The sequence below is a fragment of the Neophocaena asiaeorientalis genome, unplaced genomic scaffold, assembly GCF_003031525.2.
Source record: "Neophocaena asiaeorientalis asiaeorientalis breed wild unplaced genomic scaffold, Neophocaena_asiaeorientalis_V1.1 scaffold297, whole genome shotgun sequence".
Taxonomy (NCBI): Eukaryota; Metazoa; Chordata; class Mammalia; order Artiodactyla; family Phocoenidae; genus Neophocaena; species Neophocaena asiaeorientalis.
The window spans coordinates 2,889,310-2,894,711 of NW_020175435.1; the positions used below are offsets into that span (position 1 = coordinate 2,889,310).

The 5,402-nt window shown below is 33.8% G+C and overlaps 1 long non-coding RNA gene across 2 annotated transcripts in view; it reads right to left on the minus strand.

Moving 5' to 3' along the window:
• Positions 1-315: 315 nt before the first annotated feature.
• LOC112414959 (uncharacterized) overlaps positions 316-5,402 on the minus strand; it is a 17,456-nt gene continuing 12,369 nt past the window's right edge. For both annotated transcript variants that reach the window (XR_003006244.1, XR_003006243.1), the window contains one exon: positions 316-981. This is a non-coding gene — a long non-coding RNA (uncharacterized LOC112414959). The remainder of the gene's footprint in view (positions 982-5,402) is intronic.

Consider the following 5,402-nt stretch of genomic DNA (forward strand, 5'->3'; position numbering starts at 1 on the left):
AGATGACTGGGTCAAGCTTATGCTAGGATATTGGTTTATTCCCTAAAGGGTCTGCCCTGGGCTTCAGTTGCTAGGATGGTACAAGATTGAAATTTAATTTCATTTTTTTGATATCATAGGAAATAAAACAAGCTGAATATTTTGTTTAAAAATTGTTTTTCTAAGGAAAAATCAGAAATGAACAAAATGATTTACGTGCAAAATTAGACATCGTTTATAATTTTTTAAACTAGAAAAACTAATTAAAAAACTAAAGAACTAGAAAAAATTCAATGTTCAATGATAAGAGTTTAATAAATTAAGATAATCTATACATATGGAATATTCTATATTTATTCAAAATATGTTTACAAAGAGAACATGAGATAAAATGTTGTGATATGTTATTAACTCAGACATCAGATTACAAACATATGAAAAGCATAATTTTAATTAGATAAACACTATATATATGTATATATTTGAAGAAAAAGATAAAGAGATTAGAAAAACATTAACAGTAGTTAGCTCTGTCTGACTGTGTAACTGGTGATTCCTATACAGTTTCCTAATTCTAGCAGTAACATGGAATTCTTTTGCAATCAGGAAATAAATTCAGGTTTGATAAATGCTTGTCAAGCACATGGAATTTCATCTTGCAATTCCTCCTAGAAAAAAATTTTTTAAAATATTTTTTTGGTATTTATTGCTTCATCCCAACCACGGTTTCCAGGAAGGAATCTCTGTCGTCCTGTAGCTAGTGTTTATTCATACCTCTTCACTCTTGCACCCATCAGTCTGCCTTCCAGAAAACATCCTTGATACAGTTCAGTGCATTGAAAAGAAAGTAAGCTTCAGAACGAGGCAGATCTGAGTCTGAATCCATTTTCCCATATTTCTCAGCTGTGTAATCTTCAGAAAACTCTACTTTCTCTGAGTTTCAGCTTCAGGAATTGGTGAGAATTAAATAGGGTTGCATATGCAGAGCAACCAACACAGGCCCTGGAATACAATGCATTAGTCACTAACACAGGTCATTACTTCCTTCTGCCTCTCCTTCTCTCTGCACCTCTCCAAACTTACTGATTTTTCAAGTTCCAACTCCCATTCTAGTTCAAAGTCTTTCGTGACTCTCCCTGGGCAGCATGATGTCAATTTCTAATTATGTTTTCTGGACAACTCACTTAGCACTTATACACAGATTCATGCACTTAGTGAGTACATGGCAGGTCTCACCACCCAAATAGAAGAAGCAACCCACTCATTGCATCTAAGGCTCTCATTTATTATAAACTTTCAATCAGCAGCTTATGATGCAGAGCTGAATCTTATCAAGTTGAGTTTTGAATGCTAAAGTAAACTTATGAGTCATAATATGTAATAGAATAGTAAAAACTGCAGTCTGCAGTCATGTTTCTTCTTGTCTCACCTGGAACAGGCTGAAAAGCTATCAGTGGCCCGTGGGTGGTACCTGGTGGCTGTATCTGAGTTGTCAAGATAGGATGTCACCATCCAGAGAGACAAGAGGCCTCAAAAAGCCCAGGAATAGTCCTGATTCTTGTCAGACTGTGGAAAAGTGCTAAGAACATAAATTGGTGAGAGCATTTGATAAGGTAAAGTGAAGTACTTGGGTCCTACAGCTATAATTTCTTCTCTTACAAGTCCATCAGTCAAGTAGATTACTTGGGAGCTTGGTTTCTATGGTAAGGAAGCAGAAAAAAGAGAGAGAAGAACAGAGGCACACAATAATATCTGTCTAAGGTGTGTTTCTATTAGTACTTTTCTGTCTAAAATTATTGACATGCCAAATCTAATGATTAATTCCCAAGCTTTACGTCCAAATGCCTGAAATGCCCGTATTTTACTTCTAAGAAGTTACGAGTTCTTTTATTCTCATACACTTACTTGTCTTCCAAGCAGTGAACAACATAAATAAAGCTATTTTTATATTTGATAACTTAAAACCATCACTTAATAATATATCTTTAATATAACATTCTTCTTTTCTTTCAAAGTCTTATTTTTTATATTCAGGAGAAAACAAACTATATTTACCTCTTCCTGCTGTTGTGTAGAATGTAAATAGGAATAAATATATAGGTAAGAATCATGTGTTGTGCTGTCAGTTGAGACTGATTTTTTTCTTCAAAAATTGAAATAAAAATGCACTAAGCGGTGCATAGGAAGAATCCCTTTTATTACATTGTCCCCATGAATGAAAGTTGAATTGTTTGGCCTCAGTTAATTTTTTAAGAAACTTGCAAATGAAGAGGAAGGCAAGCTTTTAAGAAACCTGTGGTCATAAACATAAGATTTTGATGCCAGAGAGTAATTAGTGCTTTGTTCCTCTTTTGAATAGCAAGGGAGGGAAGGTTTTTTGGCTCTCTCTCATTCAATTCTATTGATCTGCCAAAATTTTACAGAATTTAGTAACATCTATTATTTCTTTTTACATATAGTTGTCCCTATCCCTTACTTGTATTATTGCCTGTTTCTTCTTTGCTTTTTTTATTTTGCATGTCATAAAAATGCTGAATTTGTACAACTTTCAGGTAATTATTTTTATGAGCTCACTGCAGGTTATCTTCAGTGCTATCACGAAGCCGTCCAGTGGTCAATGAATCATACAGAATATTTCATGATTCCTCATGCAGCATTGCTGCAGAAGCATAAATCAGTCTGTAGAAAATACTTTTAAAAGTTGGGAGCAAAGAGCATCCTTATAACATTGTTTTTCTAATTATAAAAGCAGTAGACACAATGCGAAATATTTAGAAAGTAGAAAAAAAGTGGAAAAAAGTAGTTAACCTCCTCATAAATATTTTTAATATTTTAATTTATATCTTTCTGTTATGAATGCTAACAGGCACAAATGTAGAGTTTTGTACTCTGATTTATTGTCACTTACATCAGAAAGAGAATAGTTTCCTTTGTCACCAACGAGTTTTCAAAATTATTTAAGAATCATTTTTATATCATTGTCTGAATAAACTATAATTTAAATTGATATTGACTTTTAGACTATTTTGGGTTTTTACCTGAAAAAAAACCTAACATAGGAAAATAGAAAGATATGATTTTATGCAGTTTAATTTGGTCTGGTTACACAAATTCTCCTTCCCCCCACCCCATGCCTAAGTCACACATAATTAAGATTCTCTTCTAAATTCAATGAGTTTAAAAAGTTTAATGAGCCTTTTCTGAAATAACAAAAGATAAGACTCAAGTTAAAGAAAAGCACCTTATTCGCAGGAGATGATAGTTAAATGGTAAACAACAAGCTGTCTGAGAGCAGCTAGGAAGGGTCTGTCTTTCTGTAAGATGATTCACATACTTGAACTAGAACTTCTGAACTCTAGAACAGGGGGTTCTGTGGCAAACTATGGCCCAAGGGCCAAATCCAGGCCCACGGCTGCTTTTGTATTACCCATAAGACAAGAATAGTTTCACATTTGTAAATGGTTGAAAACAATCTAAAGAAGAATGATATTTTGGGAGACCTGGACATTATATGAAATTCATATTTTCATGTTCATAATAAAGTTGTATTGACATATAGTCAACACTCATTTGTTTAAATATTTCATTGGCTGTTTCACACTATTAACAGCAAAGATCAGTAGCTTCTGAACAAAGTACAAAACTATTTACTATCTGGTCTTTTACAGAAAAACTTTTCAGAAAAAAGAGTCCTGCTCTAAATGATCATCAGGTTTTGAGTAAAGTAGCATTAGAAAAGTCTAGGTTCATTTTCTTTCTGCCCTCACTCTGAATCCCTTTCCTTTTACTTAGCAGTATTATTTGCTCCCATCAGGGAAATAAGGATTGTCAGTAATCATTTGCTATCAGAGTTGCCTTTGAACTTCAGGAAAGCCGCCATCTTGTTTTTGTTCACTTCTCTAAAGCTTTGTGTCTGCCACATGAAACACAAGTAAGTCCTTTAAACTTCTTGTTATCTTGAGACAGGGCAAGACCTTTACCCAATTTATTTAGCTATGGAGGAGAAGAATGAAAGATTGGGTCCTAAGTGTTATTCAATGGCATGACATGGTTTTCCCTGGAAAGCAGCCAGAACTGATGCTTATGAGGTGTTTGTCTGATGAACTGTACCCCTGTGACACTAAACAGAGCCTGGAGGAGGTGGCAGTCCATCTTTCTAACTCAGGTTTGACTTACAAATCAGAAGAATGTGCAAAGTCCATGGAAGCCAGACCCACCCCTAAGACAGTCTAACAAGGGGACTATAACCCCTGCTTGTTGAATAACCATTTGGAAGGTGGGATGATTTGGATTGTTGTTGAAGTGTATTATAAGATTTTCGTGAAAGCAAAATAGACCCTAGGTAACTGCTGACTGTGATATTTGCTTTAGTAACAGGAAGTATGGGAAATAATTATTAGCTAATGTCTATAGGTTACAGAGAAACTTTCTACATAAAGGAAGCCATATGTTGAATGTATGGAAACTTCCAGCACAGCTGACATAAACAGAAAAAAAATAACAAAAATGTTGGGAGGTTGAGAGGAAGGGAACACTGTGTCAAAATGCCTCCAGGATAAAATTCCACATTCAGCAAAATAAGATGAGCCCAAATATTTGATAATGAAATTCTCTTATAATAGGATTTTATTATTACAGAAATCTGGATGTACCATGAGTTACTTCCGTCTACCCCAACTGTCCTCAACTTCAGTTTTAAAGTCAGATTGGAATTGTACATGCTCTGTACAAACTCATGAGGCTCTAAGAACTGATTTTTGTTCTGGCCATGAAAACAAATTCTACAAGAGTGTTTGACAGTGTTTACAATAAGTAAAATTCTGGGTAACTGAGGTCAGTATGAAATGTAATGACTTTGCAAAGACACAATTGCATTGTATGTGTTACTGCATTAAATTTAAGTGACATTTTAGTTTTTCCAATTAAAAAAGTAGTATATTTATTATAGAAAAATTAATAAAAAAGAAATTTTAAATGAAACCTCCATAATCTCTCTACCCAAAGGCAACGTTACTTAAAGAGTGCTTCCTTTCAGTCTTTTGCTGTGATATTTTTTCACAGTTCTAATTATACTCAAAGTTCAGTGTAGTCTCTTGCTTTTTCACTTAACTGCATAACATAATTTCCATAGAAGACATTTACAGTTATCTTGAAAAAGCCTTAGGGATGGATAGGCAACCTATTAGAATATTTAGATATTAAGAATAAAACTAAATTCAATACCCAAAGTGCACATTTTCTGTAATCACAGAAGAAGCAAAACTTTTGTAACTTTTTTTTTTATCTCATGAATTCTTTTTTGGCCAAGATCTTACAGTCTGAGTGAATACCAAAACAAAACAAAACAAAAAAAGTGGGGGAGGAATAGGATGGGGAGAAACCAAAAAAAAAAAAAAAAAAAAAAAAAAAAAAAAAAAAAAAAA